Here is a 17300-nt window from a genome sequence, read left to right as displayed (position 1 = left end):
AAAATAAACAAGGCTATTCATAGGATATTTATCTCCTCATCCTCCTTTAAAAAATGCTGTTGAATTAACCCAAAACAACTCACAAAACAGATAATGAATGCCTCATGCTCCATTGCTTTACTTATTAAAAGTGAAAGAAATGCTATTTGACTAATACAGTAGCTTTTTTTTTTTTTTTTTTTGTCTATCAGGGTTCATAACCTATTAACACCAGTCTCGGGATTCATACACAGCAATGTCTTTTAGTGGAACAGACTTGAAGAAAAAAAAACGTGTAACATTACCACCACCAAGATGGTAAGCGTATGAAAAAACTGACCAAAGTTCAGCGACTTCAGAGAGGTTGGAAAAAGATTCCATTTACACGTTCTGCTCTGATTAGTAAAGTGATGACAAAAAATAGTAAATGAGGAAATAATGGACAGAAATATGTTTATGTTCTTCTCCAAGGTGCATCTCTATATAAATATAGATGGTCTTAAAAGCCATGTTTATTAGCACAGGAATGTACAAGTTGCTCAAGATACATTCACCTTTCTTGTGTTCAATCTGCCCAAGTTCTCCCACACCACCCCACTGCTGCGCTCCCTTCACTGGCTTCCAGTAGCTGCACGTGTCAGATTCAAAACACTGATGTTTTTCTTCAAGGCCAAAAATGGACCAGCACCATCTTACCTCAGAGACCTCATCACACCTCGCACTGCCCCACGCTGTCTGAGATCCTCCAGCACTGCTCGACTGGTACCACCTTCTCTCAGAATGAGAGGTAAGTATACGTCAAGGCTCTTCTCTGTTCTGGCACCGAGGTGGTGGAATGAACTTCCTCTAGATGTCTGAACAGCGGAGACCCTGGCTATCTTCAAGCGAGCGTTGAAGACCTACCTCTTCCTTACTTAAATTAACACTTTCTGAATTTGCTTTGAAAAATCAAGAGTTGTAGTCTGATTTATCTTAAGATAGCAATCAGGTACCAGTGTAGATTTATTCATTGTTAGAGACTCAAAGCACGTTTGTACGTCGCTCTGGACAAGGACGTCTGCTAAATGCCGCAAATGTAAATGTCAATTTACCACTTCACAGCACTGAGTAAGTTTGTTAGGGGTGATCAAATATCAAATACTGGTAGGTCCAATCAAAAGTAATAACTGAGGGGACGGGCAAGAATGACATTTTAAAACAGTATGACATACATTTGTCAAAATCGCTAGCAATGAGATCCAGAACTAATCCATTTTCCATTCAAATTTTCTTATTCGTAGCAATAATCTAAATAAACCCAAGCACCATTGTTAAGCATTAGAAAGTAATGGTGTGACATTGCATCGTAAGCAAGGACTTTTACCCATTTTAATAACCCTAGTGTATTTCTCAGCATTACACCGGAAAGCAGCGAAAAAGCTCGGCTCTGAGAAATTCTAAACCGAATTCATTAAACCCTTAAAACGACGTGGTGGGCAATTGTTTTCACTCAATCAATGAGAAAAACTCAATGTCTGACAAAAAATCTTCATTTGATTCTTTATTTTTATGGTGTATAGTTCAGGTCAGTCCCCTCCAGTCCTCCTCTTGGCTTTTTGAAGTTCAGACATACACTCCTCGTGAGTTTACAGCCTACAAATGTTCTAGTGTTCCTCCGCAAAAACCGCTTGGCGAGTTGTTCTTGGCAGCTTGCTGGCGGACCTGTATATATTTTACTCCCGAGCACCACATCCTAATTACGCCGGACGAGAGCAAAAAAAAAAAGAAAAAAAGAAGAAGTGAAAAGCACACCTTTGCTGCCAAAAGAAACACCCCCTTTAAAACTTTTTTTTTTTTTCATGAGAACTTGATAAGAGTTTATGGAATCCTGTTGTATTAATGAAAATTTTTTATGAGCTTTGAATAACTTCACATCACACAGAGAACAGACTTCATCAGAAGAGCGTTTTTATCCTAAAGCCTACGGGAAGACAAACACTAACACACCTCTGTTCGTTGGCACACTCAGCGGACTGAAGCATATGAAATAGTACTTATACAATTTTTTTTCCCTTTAAAAAGCATACATTAGATCAGTAGAGCACGGTTGTTCTTGGGAAGCCATTGAGGTCATGCAACAACTAATCTAGTGTGACTGAATAGTTTCTCATTCAGCCTTTGCACACTTCCAGATGTTTGACCTGTTAGAAGAAAGTCAGAGAACTACTATTTTTTTTCCTTGCATTTATTAATGTCAAATTCCTCAAGTTGCTAAAAAGTCACAGTAGGCCCCCGTCTTTCGTTCTCCCCGCTGTAACGAAAACAATCACGTGACCACATTTCACTATAGGATCCATATGTTTAGTCAGAAATATTGAGCGCCGGGGTAATCAGCCACCGCCCCCACCGATCCCTAAACCCACCTATAAACCCGGAGGCTTAATGTACACGTATGGTTTTGCCACGTTTTCAGTGACTGCTGTTTTTTTTTAAAAGAATAACATAGCTCACTTTAGAGAAAGTGAGATAGATAGGAAGATGAAAGACATCAGGAGAATGAAATGTAGTGAAGAAAGTTGTAGTACTCACAGATTGGTCACATTTGTTAGAAAAAATACATCAGTTTCTATTATTATCATTATTCGTTGTAGAAGTTTTAATGTAATTTATTCTGCTATTAGAGTTTATCCCAAATCCAAAATCGATATTCACACTTATATGATCCAGTCCAAGCTCGCAGGTCTTTGTTCAGTGCATGAACCTCCATGACTTTTGTGGAAGATCAGATACGCAGAAGCGGAAATAAGCTTCTGGTGGTCAATCGTGTGCGTTTGTTCAATTCATTGACTGAAAGCAGCTCATTAAGGAAGCAAAAGAGACGCTCCATGTTGAACAATGCAAAAAGAGTATTTTTAGACAATTAGGCGGAGAAATATAATTATACTCCACTTCGGGTTTAAAACAAATGCGTCATCCGTTTTGAGTCTGTGTTTAGAGTTGGTGTCAGTAGTAATATGACATGCCAGGGCAAAAACTAAACAAAACCATTAGCTTGATATATAGCCAATAAATAATTATTAGCGATTTAACAATGACAAGCACATTTTTGGTCAGAGAAATGCTTATTTGGATGTTTATAAGCAAAATATTTTATGTAATAACCATTCAACGTTATTCTTTCTGCATCATCAAACCATTTGATATGAATGTGGGCGGGCTCACCCTGGAAAAGACCACTCCCATCAGTATAGAAATGCAAAAGATAAAAGGTGAACAGTCACAAAAACTGCACTGATCTTTAGACTTTGACCCAAAAATCTCGCCTATTTCCCCCTTTGTGCATCCAAAGCTTTTTGCTCCAGTACTGATCCTTCTTTCTAGATCTAAACCCAAGATACAACTGAGTCTCCTCAGCATGTAATCCATGCAGTGTTATTATTAGTATAAAGCTGCACCTGTAGGGAAGTATACACATTCATGACATGTATCCTAACCAGTTCTGTATCCAACTCCAAACGTGAGCAGTGAGGAAAAACATAAAAAAATTTAATTCTCATTATCATGAGGAAAAAAAAAAAAGTCACAAAGTCACACAGTTATGGCTTTTATACTCTAACAAGGACCAGTCTTCGAAAAACCGCACTGCTTTTCAGTTTTGAATTAAACGCATTCTCACACACAAATAGAACCGCCCGCTGCTTACACACTCACCACCGAAACTTTTTTTGGAAACGGTCTAACAGCATTTCCATAATCGGGTCCATTTCAGGCTCTTTTATGGCCTCGGCACGTCAAGGTGATTTTAACCCTCAGCGGGATTGTGTTTGTGTTTGTTAGAACTCTATCGTGTACAGTTCGTGCTCTTTAAATGAGACCCACTTGAATTGCTTGACAGATTTATCTCCTATGGGATGGACATTTTTATCAGGGCTATAAAGTGGTGTGGGAAAAACGTGTGGAAAATTATAAAACGGAGATTTGTATACAAAAAAAAATTATATTGTATATATATTATATTGTATATATATTGTAGCTCAAAAATCTTTTAAAAACGATCCAAATTCTTGAATAAAAACAAAAAGAAATGAAGACTTGAAAATCACATTATTTAGAGAGGAAATAGTTTTGGACACTCTTACTGTTAAATGTTACAAAAAAAGAAAACATCATTGTTCTTTTGCAAAATATTGGCGTCCTCCTGTCGTACAAACAGGCTAAATATTGTTAGATAGAAAAATGCTACATGCAGACAATTTTACCAGAAAAAGCAAAATATTACTGGGGGAACAAACAAACTTTTACAGGAGAACTAAAAAAATAAAATAAAAATGCAGGCAAACTCATTTTGTCAGGGGGATGCATATGTTTTGCAAAAAATTTTAATACATATTTTCCTCCTATCCTTTTTTTTTTTTTACTCACCATGTCTGCTAAAGGAAAACCTTATAATAACTTTCCAAGGACTAAATGTCCCCACAAGGATAGTTATATCTGGTAGCATTGACTATATGGGAATATTTTTACATTTTATATATATATATATATATATATATATATATATATATATATATATATATATATATATATATATATATATATATATATATATATATATAGGATAGTCGAACAATTGTGTGAATGTGGTGGCCATGACCATCTGTGCGCAAAGCTACAGTACAGTCCAGAGTGCAAATCAACTGAAAACTGACCATGGTGCCATTTCACAACCACTGCAACATTCTTGCAACACACACACACACACACACACACACCCTCTCAGGAGAAAGGATTCTTTGTCTGGCCTATGGGTCACCCATCTCAAAAGAGACAAGTTGTCCATCTTTCACCAAATGCCAATTGTGCACTATGGAGAAAAAGAAGCCTGGCTATGTGTGTGTGTGTGCTAGGTGTCAGATAGCATGCAACAGTTCTACCATAAAAAAAGAACACCTTATTGCAGGCTTGTTCCTTGTTTACAACAAATGAGATTCAGCCCTCAGGTTGCTTAAAATATACACTCTGCCCCTTAATGACAGAGGACTCAACAGACAGGGTGGATAGATGGACAAACACAGTGTAAAAAAAAACATGAAAAGAAACGACAGGAGCGAGTAAAAGAGGGGGGTGTAAATCAGCCTGGCAGCCCAGCTGTCTAGCACCAGGGAGCTAGAGGTGAGTCAAAGGCAAAGTGATTCAGCCAGTGATGACTACTCCACCCTGAAACAGCATATTCTGCTCCTAACACTCACACACACAGAATAAAGGCTTATTCTTCCACTACACACAACCCCTAATCTCCTGATGCATCCAAAATGCAGTAGCGGGCGCTCCGGGTTTTTTTTCCCCCAGCATAGAGCTATGACAGAGTGCTCTCTCAGCGCTATCTGACTCACACCAACAGGGCTACAACACAAATACATACAATTACTAAAAACATAACTAGCCCTACTAGAACACTACACCCAGAGTTAGGACTTGATCCCATTTGATTTTTATTCACTTCCACAAATCAACTAATAATATGTGAAACCGCTTCCTTTTGATGTTTACATAATGCGGGAACTAAAATCAACAGATTAAAGGTCTTTAGTAGTATGGTGCATTTTATTCATTTATCTATATTTTACAAGGACTTTATTTTTAAATACTAATATTAATTTTATAAGTATTATTAAAATTTGTACAATAAGAAACATGCCAAAGAGTTACATTCACCATATGAACCAAAGTACAGTATTGGGACACCTGAGTTTTCCTGTGGTTCTTCCCTAAACTGTTACTACAAAAGTAGAGGGACTGGGTGAACTACGTAGGAGACCCAAACCTGTTCCAGCTTCATAATGCCTTATGACAAAGCTAGAAGATCTTCTGCTATAAAGCTGTGATCTCGACCTTAATGAACACCTTTGGGATGAATCAGAATGGTGACTGCACCCCATGCTTGAGAGCACAAATCTCCACAAGCACACTACAAACTCTGATGGAACATCTTCCCAGAAAGGTGGAGTTTATGGAGACTAAATTAAATTGGAATTACATTTTCAAAACGCACATAAGACTCGATTCTCTGTATAGTGTGGGTAACATATAAGTAATAAATACATGTTTTTGAGTAAGTATACAAGAACGTGGCTTAGCTCCACTTTCTATGTCCTTGTTTTAAAATGTAGCATTTAAATAAATGTCCTCAATGTTAAAATACTATCTGCTTCACTTTTTCTAATGTTTGGGCAATATCTAGAGGAGGAGGAGTGTAAGAGCCAAATACACACAGATACACTCATATTCACACCTGCAATAGGCACATTTTTTTCAGGGAGGTGGGAGGAAACCTAAAGACCAAAAGGAGAACATGCACCTAATAACTCACAATAACCCAAGCTAGGGATTAAACCAGGGATTCTGGAGCTATACGACAGTAACAATGTTCAAATGTTCATGATCTTCTTACATTGATATGCACCCTAATAGTGGAGTGACCCAAAATGCCGAGGGGACATTTAGGGTGTGCTTTTAAACCCACTAACAAAGATGGATTTTAATAATGCAATAAATCATTGTATCATTGGCAAACGCCATCGGATTTAGGTTTGATTACTGCACTAAGTTTATAGGAAAAGTAGCGAACTAGTAGCGACATATCCTAAAAAGTCAGTGGATCCAACCATTTACAGGCTAAAATGGCTCTAATTTTATCCTGTTCAAACAGTGAGTGTTCTCTGGGCTGCTGTTCAGTAAAAAGAGAAACAGATTAGCCCCTATAAATGTAATGTGCATATGTTTTTAAGAACCTTTGTGATGATCGGAGCCCCTAAAGAAGAAGACATCTTAAAAAAAAAATATGGTGAAGGAGTTCAAATCGAACTTTAATCCACAATTTGCCGTGGCTCATTTCAATGACAATCTCCAGTGATGAGAAGTCTAATTAGAGAATTTCAGAGCTGAGGCTTAAGCCGTCATTTTTCACCTGCTTTAAAGAAGTGTATTTCCCCCGATAGGGCGCTTCTGAAGGGTGATAATGGATGAATGAAAAATGGCCGGAATTGAGCTTTAAGTCCTGCTGAGATTGAATAAATGTTCTCTTACGTCTGAGCCAGAGACGGAGATGAGAGAGCGAAAAAAGAGAAAGCATTCCATCACATGAGATGAGATGAGCATATTCTTAGCCAAGGATATAAATCCCTGATGGGCTATTAGACGAAAGTCTTAACATAGGCCTTTGTTCTGGCTTTTTCAGCACACACACACACACACACACACACACACACACACACACACACACACACACACTCCTGCACATCCTCACTCAAACATTAATGTGATTCTGCAGTATCTGTATCTGTTTAATGCTTCTAATATTTGTATCTGCAATTGTATTTAAAATGTAACTTAAAATAGGTGTGGCCTAAACCAGAAGTTTTTTGTTTTGTCCACGTAAAAAAAACTTGATGAATCTGTGTGAATTTTGGTTCACACAGTTTCTTAACCGCAGCTATTTTTCCAAAATACAGCTCTATTTTCCAAAATCTAAACAAGCTAGTATGCTAATGTGAACCACATTGACACAAACCAGGAAGTTACTAAAAGCCATTCCATGAAAAAGCAAGCTTGAGTAGCATGGCTCATATTCGTTTCTGTCTCACACTTACTCCCGAACACACACACAATGACTGTACAATCAGGGTCAAAAATGTACCAAACACTAGGAAAACACACTGTGTTATAAAGAAGGACTAGAAGTAGTCAAAGTATCAGCCATTACATCATGCTAAAGCATCTGAGATTGATTGCTGTGTGTGCTATCAGTGATGTGTGTGTAGATCATAGCTATCAAACACATTCGACATTCAATACAGAGGCGTTTTATTTAACACAGTCAAACAATTTAAACATTCTGCTTTTTATTTCACCATTTACAATACATTTATTGATACGTAGCCATTGAGATTTTTTTTTTTACTTTCCACCAAGACATTAAGCTCTATTTCTGACTGAAGTTGGGTTTAAAATCGTTTAATTTCCTTGTGCGGTCTCCAACTATTACCACAAAGTTGGAAGCACACATTTGTATAAGATTGTCTTTGGATGCAGTAGCATTACAGTTTCTCTTTTACATTCACAACTGACTGCAACCTCAAACCTACCTGACTTTACTAAAGCTCTTACGGCTGATTGAGGACAAAACATCTTTCTAGAAGGGTGGAGGGTATTATAACAGCGATCAGGGACTAAATATGGAATGGGATGTTCAAAAAGCACATGTGGAATGTGGAACATCCTTGCTTCACATTCATAGTTACAAGATTTTAACATTAAAAAAAGTATTATTTAAAGTAGACCTGAGGTACTTTATAAACCGATATTCACTATATGGACTAAAGAATTATGACACCAGACTTTTCCATGAATATGTGGTTCTTTCTCAAAGCAAACCAGAAGTCCCAAACCTGTTCCATTATGACAATGCCCCTGTGCACAAAGCCAGCTCTATGCTTTACATGGGTTGAAGAGGAAGATCTTGAGTGGATTGCTATTGAGCTCTGACCTCAACCCTATTGAACACCTTTGGGATAAATTGGAACACTTACATTGTACATTACTTGTAGCTGAACGAGGCACAAATTTCCACAAGCACACTCCATAATCTAGTAAACCATCTTCCCAGATGACTGAGGGTTAATGGTAACAGCAAAAAGGAACTAAATATGGAATGGGATGTTCAAAAAGCACAACTGAATCTTACAATCAGGTGTCAACAAACTGCAGTCCATATAGTGTAAAGATAAAGCTGAAAACAATTTGACCTTAATTTTATGACTACTCTGTCAAATCTATTTGTAAATTATATTCTATATGGGACAGAGGATAATTGTTAAATTATTAAAATATTTAATCAAATGATTTAAATGAACAGAGTTGATAAAAAAAAAAGAAAGAAAAAAAGCGATTTGTTGCAGTTCTAATGTATGATCTTCAACTCTGGACTTGCACAGCACAGTGCACTTTATACCACCACACCATACCACACATGGTCACTTTAAAGACAATCACATTAACCACCTTACATTTTTAAGCCTGCTGTATATACACTAATATATCTTTATATATTGTATATAGTTTATACTCTTTATTTATCTGCCTTCTTTTTTTTCTAGGTTATTTTCCTCCCCATCCTATTCCCTCATGCCGGACCGTCGTATAAAGCATTTCACTGCATGTCGTACTCTGTATGCATTTGTATGTGACAAATAAAATTTGATTTCATTTGAAAGATCGTTTAAAACTTTTCCTTTGTGTAGTGTAGCAGACCAGGGTTAGAAACGAGTTTATTAGAGGGACAGCGCATGTAGGACGTTTTGGAGACAAGGTGAGGAAGAGGAGATTGAGATGGTTTGGACATGTGCAGAGGAGGGACATGGGGTATATCGGTAGAAGAATGCTGAGTATGGAGCCACCAGGAAGGAGGAAAAGAGGACGGCCAAGGAGGCGGTTTATGGATGTGGTGAGGGAAGAGTAGCAGACCATAGGAGACAGTGTCTTTGTATAAACCAAGATAAGCAGAGTTGGAGGCAGAAAGCAACGCATTTAAATGATCCAAATTGCTTCCATGTCTTGAGGAATATACACTAAACACTAATATCAGAGGTGTAAACACTCTGGAATTGAGGTACAATGCTGTTTTATTATTCCTCCAGACAAATGTATCACATATGGCATGAGGTTCAAGGATAAACTTAGAAATGATCTCACACATGTCGGGAATACATGCACCTCCTTTTTTTACGTCAGGAAGCCAGCAGGATTTCTGGAAAGAAGTAATGTTGATAGATAGAAACAAAAGGATGCAGATGTGAGGTATTTGTAAAACACCAAGACAGAACCTCTGCTTTCTCGTATCCACATGACTGCTTGTGGGTACTGATGTCCGCTCACAGGCACACAAGAAAGCGCAGTCGAGCAGCATTTCATGGCTTTCGTCTCACTTTGTTCACAGGCATGCGGGCCGGAGGCACTTTGCCCAGATGCATGCAACCCTCATGACATCATCGCTCTAAGCCTGAGCATCTGGACCTCGTGGAACGTTATATGACCTCAGGGTTTGTTTTTTTTTAAAATGCACCTCAATAACCCATGCTTATTTCCTACTTCCGCAGACCGGTCTTGGAATGCGTGATCCATTCATCACATGTCCAAACCAAAACAAAATAAAAAACAAGTAAGCACAAATAGTGCACGGGTCTATAAAGAGATGCTCTGCATGTAAAGCCAGTGAAGCAGCAGTCGGACTTCGTCACAGGATACAGACGAGAAAAGCAGTGAGGCTGCACATGTGGTCCATAATATTACACAACTCTCAAATGCCATGAATTAAGTCGGAAATTTCTAATCTACTGTAGTAGATTTATAAGATTTGGGACTAATTGGGATCCGGATCAGCTGGGAAAATATCCGAAATGCGGAAGTCGGAAGAAATATCCGGTTGTTCGTGTACAGTAGATGATCATTTACATGTCGAGTCGGGTATCATTTTGATCGTTAATTCATGCTGAGCAATGAGGTCGAGTCGAGTCAAGTCAAGTTTATTTCTATAGCGCTTTTCACAATAGACATTGTCTCAAAGCAGCTTTACAGAAATCAACAGTCAAGATGAATGGTGTGCATTTATCCCTGATGACCATGGCGACTGTGGCAAGGAAAAACTCCCTTAGATGTTATGAGGAAGAAACCTTGAGAGGAACCAGACTCAAAAGGGGAACACATTCTCATTTTGGTGACATCAAGAGTTTGATCATAAATCTTTCAACAATACAGAACATTGGAGAGAGAGAGAACTAACATGAGTACTGAAGTATAAGATTATAAGTAAATGTTCTTTTAACAGACTTTGGTATATAAGTAGGAGCTACTAAGCTCAACATTTGTGATCATCACAGATCCAGCAACAGCTTCTCCATGCCAGAGCCTTTAAAGGTGACAAAGCCTTTAGGTGACTAAACAGATGATCCATTGTGTGATAAACATATTTAATAAGTTTATGGTCAGTATAATCAAACTTTTAACTGTAAATAGTGCGTTTAACAGGGAGAGTGGTGGCTCCAGCGGTTAAGGCGCTGGGTTGCCGATCGGAAGGTCTGGGGTTCAAGCCCCGGTATCGCCAAGCTGCCACTCTTGGGCCCTTGAGCAAGGCCCTTAACCCTCTATGCTCCGGGGGTCCCTTACGAGGGAAATATCAAGGTCCGTGACGTCGGAGTGACGTGGGGCCGCCTTCCCGTGGGCTCACCACCTGCAGGAGGGACCGTAAGGGACGGTGCTGTGAGGATTGGGCAGCAGTCGAAGGCGGGGGCCTGCTTAGACTGCTGCCCCCGCGACCCGAATTACGGATAAGCGGGAGAAAATTTATGAAAAATTAATAGTGCGTTTAAATTGTAAACCATGTGATGGGTCATATATTAATGAATTGCTGTGGTAGAGATACTTACGGTTAGCCATACAACACCATTCCTGCATATTTTTTGTATATAAGGATGGCCTGTGGTGTGTATCCTTGTGTCTTAAAAATGCATAAAGTGGTCGATAACCTGGTCAATAACTGTATAATGACCTTAAAGTTTAATCGAGTGGGACTAAATAGTTGCAACTCCAGCTGTGACTTCTGGTATTTCTTTTTGGCAAAAGAATCGAGAAATTAGTAGATAGGTGATTTATTAAAATCTACTCCGCTCAATTCCTCTCTTGCTTGGACACTCACATTTAGCAGACAAGCACTAGCCTATTAAAATAGAACAGAACATTTTTTTTGTTTTTTGTAAAGAAAAATCATGTTTTACAGAAAGATAGAATCCAATGTTTTCCACGAAATTAGTATTACAACATTATATCACACCTGCACTAAAATATAGCCGGGGTCTGTTAAAGTGCATGCACTCCATTCTTCAGATCCATGTGATATTTGAACATGCCTGTTCATAAACATCTTAAACCCTGCTATGTAGCAATTATGATTCCTCATAACATGGATTTAAAAAAATGGGAGAAGTTCACTTCACTGGCACCAGTACAATCAAGAATAATGCAAGGGGACGCCATATTTGTATCAGCTGACCCAATATCTCATTTCATTCTCCCTCGAAATCATACATTTCACTCCTTTCCCTAACTATCCCATTTCCAGAGCTCCTAAAACTTATTGGCAGTACATTTTCACCACTTCTGACTATATTAATTTTTATTTTTAAACAGAAATTGCATCATTGCTACTCGGGCATCCTTCTCAGACATTCTATACAACTAGCAATTAGCAGGTTGGTCGAATGTTATCACCGCACTATTATATGATTTGGTAAATAACATGTAGTAAAGAGCTGTAGTATGTCAGTAGGAAAAGCTTTGGCTGCACAGGCAGAATGTGATATCATCAGAGACATCAAATACAGGTCTGGTGGCTTATACTGAAGGTAAAATACTATTACGTAATTGCTAGATAGACTCTAGCAGTTCAGGAACTTTTTCCCCCCATATTTTTTTTTATAATGTTGGATAATTTAGTAGCCCAGGGAACTGGGACACATTTCTTGTAAAAAAAAAAAAAAAAAAAAAAAAAAGTTTAATCTTAGTTGCACAAGGTTACACTATTGGGTGCAACAATCAAAGAACATTTTACAAAAAAGTCTTATTTTGTATGCGTTTGACATTAATAGCTTAAATTAAGAACATAGTCTATACCTTATACATGGACTAAAGGATTGTGTACACCTGACCATTCACACTCATATACAGTCATGTGAAAATGAAAGTACCCCCTCTCTTGAAGCTATGGTTTAACAAATCAGATGGAAAAAAAAAATAATTATCTGGTCCTTATCAGGTTTTGTGAGGTACAACAATACAATCTCAGACAAACATCACAGCATATAACACCTAGTCATTATTTATTTTACAAAAATGAAGCGAAAATTGAAAAGCCATGTGTAACAAAAAAAACTAAGTACGACTTTGCTAATTTGAAGCCAATTTCTGCTCAATTAAGTGTCCTTGAATATTTGATATTCAGCAAGCGTTTGATCAACCACCTCAATAAAAGCCCAAGTTTTAGCAGTTTGCTGGTCTGGAGCTTTTAGGGGTGTGAACACAATGCGGCGCACAAGAAGGAAACATCAGCAATCATTGTAATGTATTAAAAGGGTTATAAGGCCATTTACAAACACTTTAAAACTCACCATTCAACAGTGAGGATGATTATTCACAAGTAGAAAACATTCAAGACAGTTGCCAATCTTCCCAGGAGTGGACGTGCCAACAAATTCACCCCAAAGTCAGACCGTGCACTGCTCAGAGAAATTGCAAAAAAACTCAGTTACATCTCAGACTCTGCAGGCCTCAATTGGCATGTTAAATGTTAACATTCATGACAATACTACTAGTTGAAGACAGAAACAAATACAGTTTGTTGGGAAATGTTGCCAGGAGAAAGACTCCTCTCTCTCAAAAGAACATGCCAGCATGGTTTAGACCTATGGACCAATGTCATTTTGAACAAATGAAACCAAATTGGAGATGTTTAGCCATAAAGTACAGAGATATGTTGAAAACTAAACACAGCATATCAGCACAAACACCTCATACCAATTGTTAAGGACGGTGGTAGATTGGTGGTGATGAGGGCTTGTTTTGTAGCAACTGGACCTGGCTACCTTGCTGTCATTGAGTTGTACATGAGCTCCTTTGTAAATCAAGTATTCTAGAGCAGTGGTCCCCAAACCCCAGGGTCAATTGGTACTGGGCCACACAGAGAGAATACATAACTTACATTATTTCTGTTTCATTTATTATCTGATTTTGAACAATGTTTTATTTTGGAAAATTACCGGATTCTTTCAATCACATCTGTCTATCACACACTCTTGATGCATGTCAAGATGCTTGCCTCGGTCACATGTCTTACCCACATTCGCTACCTTCTTAAAGGGGCTGCTCCGGCCTATAACATAATACATTGCCGCTAAATTCAAACCCCCAAGCTAGCAAAATGAACAAAAAAACAACACAGCGGATTCAAGTTTATTATAATATATAGAAAATACCAGTTTCTATGCCGGTCGTATCATTTTATTTTGTTATATTTATCCGCCACACCTTAAAGGCCGGTCCATAAAAGGCTGGCTGTTCTTGAGTCAACTGGACAATGATTCAAAGCACACAAGCAATACTTAAAAAGGTTAAGGTTTTGCAATGACCGAGTCAAAGTCCAGACCTCAACCTGACTGAAATGCTGTGGCAGGACCTTAAAAGAGCTGTGCATAAACAAATAATCGCAAACCCATATGAACGCAATGACCTGAAGCAAGTTTTTAAAGAACATAAAATTCCTCAGTCTATTGTCAGTTTTTTTAATCATAATTCCTGTCAGTCTATTGAATCATAAGGTGTACTTAGTTTTTCACATATGGCTTCTCCATTTTGGCTTTATTTTTGAAAAAAGAAATTTTTTTGACAATTGTACTGGAAGCCAATGTATGCAGCAACATTACAATTTTCCTTCACTATAATTGAGCCTAAATGTGTTCCAGCATCGCAATACTCTTGGGCACAAAGTAAGCTTTATGCTTCTCCAAGGTTGGACTAAAAGAACTCAAGTGGCCTTCACAAACCCCTGACCTCATCCCCACTGAACTCCTACCAGACCTCACTAATGCTCTTGGGTTGAATGAACACAAAATCCCCCAGACATGCTCCAAAATCTAGTCGAAAACCTTTACAAAGGAGCAAAGAATATTTTAAGTGCAAAGGGGAAACAGTAGTGTTATGGCGAAGTGTCCACAAACATTTGGCAATATAGAGGCTTTTGGTTTACTAGCTTGTTGTATGTTGTTACGTTAAATTTGCTACTAAATAATATGTCAATGGTGCCTGCTTAATGCCATAAATGTAAATCTGTGCGTGATCACCTGATACATTGGTATCTTAAGTTTATAATCTAGCGAACCAGTGTTGATTTATTAATTGGTTGAGTCTTAAAGCGCGTTTGTACGGCGCTCTGGATAAGGGCGTCCTCTAAATTGCGTAAATGTAGATGCAAGCCTTTTTTCATGCGTCATTTGTTTATCCCTACAACCCCCCCCCCCCCCCCAAACAAATTTTCCAATACGCCAAAAGTAAAGGTATGTAAAAAAAAACAAAAAACAAAGCCGCAGTCATCACACGCATGTAAGTTGTTTCCTCTGACTGAATGACGAGTTAAACCTGAATGTTTTTGGTCCATATCCTGCTGAATGATTGAATAATAAATCAAAAGTAGTATAAGCTCACACTGTACATCTCGACGCGAAATGCAAACACCGAACATTCAGCGCGAAAGATCGTGGGCTTTGAAACGAGCGGAAAGAGCGACTGAGCTGAGTGCCAACGACATAACACCGGAATTCTGCTAGCGCCGCTGTCAAGGCAACGTCCCAACAATGGCGGTTACCACAGAAAACACTCAAATTTGTAAAAGCAAGGTGAGAGGTTAACTCTGGCCTGCGCTATTTAAAGTTATTTTATTTGATAAGCCAAGCGTAAAAAGTGATTTATTGCCAAAACAGTTGTGAAAATGTAGAAATGGTGCTCATGAATCTGCTCCCATCGTGTATACACATGTGCAGCAATTTATTATATACAGCATTAATCATTGTGTGTGAGTGTGTTTGCACCTCAGGTACATTCAGTGTGATTCAGTAACACAACTGTGACATCAATGCACCTTTAGTCAGAACAATTAGTCACAGTCTAGCGAAGGTCTCAACCCGACTGTCGACACACACTCGCACACCTAAACCTGCACACACCCACACACACATTTAGTCTAGCTCAACTCTATAATGACATGCTCGCCTGACACTTTAAACAGCGCACATCTGGAACTGTCAGAAAATGGTGCGATATTTCGTCGTTTTTTCGACTGACAGAAATATGTATCCCATAATTCATGGTTGTGTACATGTTATATAAACATTCAACAATTAAAAAAAAAAAAAAAAACACCATCACCGAGCAATTTATTTCATGTTTAATTTAAAACAATTTTGTATAGTATTCCTGAGTGCATGGCAAGATACCTGTGTGGCTTTAATTACATCTGGAATTTAAATAACATATAAAATTGCTTCTCACACACACACACACACACACACACACACACAGCCCTGACAGACGCTGGAACTCAGCGGAAGAATCAGGTTTCTTCTTGGTGGTACTGTGCGTGAGGAAAGAAAACGCACGATCAGCAACTTCCTCCACTAGCTGTCCCACAGGGTGAAAATACATATGGTCTTAGCAAGCGCTTGTGTACTTTTGCTAAATCTAGAAAAACAACACAGAGCTTTTTCTTCGCTCTGTTTGACTTTATTCCACATGCACATGGCAGATAAACAAAAGGATTTTATGTGAGCATTTCCACTTCCATTTGAGGATCAACATGAAGATAAAAAATATACAAAACAAGAAGACACACAGTCGGGTCCATACGTATTTAGACAACGACAATGTTTTATTTTTAGCTTTAATTTTATAGGTTTAAAATGAGCTGTTGTTAACTGTATGCTTTCAGGAATTACAGGATACTTTTTCATGGTCCCCTCATTTGCACAAGGTCCAAAGTAACTGGATGGCAGTTTCATGTCCAGGTGTGGCCTGTTTTTTCCCTATTTTATAAAAATCAAGTTTTGCTTTTGGTAGCTGTGTGTTTCATAAAGATGTCGATGAAAGTGAGTTAGGCCATAATAAGAAAACAAAGACTCATTACAGGGGGAGTGGTGGCTCCAGCGGTTAAGGCGCTGGGTTGTCGATCGGAAGGTCCGGGGTTCAAGCCCCGGTATCGCCAAGCTGCCACTCTTGGGCTCTTGGGCCCTTGAGCAAGGCCCCGTAACCCTCTATGCTCCGGGGGTCCCTTACGAGGGAAATATCAAGGTCCGTGACGTCGGAGTGATGTGGGGCCGCCTTCCCGTGGGCTCACCACCTGCAGGAGGGACCGTAAGGGACGGTGCTGTGAGGATTGGGCAGCAGTCAAAGGCAGGGGCCTGCTTAGACTGCTGCCCCCGCGACCCGAATTACGGATAAGCGGGAGAAAATGAATGAATGAATGAATGAATGAAGACTCATTACAGAGATAACAAACATTAGAAGTGGCAGTAAACATGGAATGGAGCTCAGCAAAACAGCAATCGGCTTGAAAGGCCACTAGATTGAATGATGACAAAATTAATTGCTTGGTAAAAAAAAAAAAAAAACCTTCATAACATCTATACAACTCAAGAACACTTAAAATCAAAAGTGACTTCATGAATCTAAAAGTACAGAGTTTTCCC

The 17300-nt window shown here is 38.6% G+C and overlaps 1 protein-coding gene across 2 annotated transcripts in view; it reads right to left on the bottom strand.

Moving 5' to 3' along the window:
• The window catches only part of mdfi (MyoD family inhibitor), a 47528-nt gene that overhangs the window by 6001 nt on the left and 24227 nt on the right, over positions 1-17300 (bottom strand). The gene's annotated exons all lie outside the window — the stretch shown is intronic.

Source organism: Silurus aristotelis, assembly GCF_946808225.1.
Source record: "Silurus aristotelis genome assembly, chromosome: 28".
Taxonomy (NCBI): Eukaryota; Metazoa; Chordata; class Actinopteri; order Siluriformes; family Siluridae; genus Silurus; species Silurus aristotelis.
This window is presented reverse-complemented; position numbering and strand designations above follow the sequence as displayed.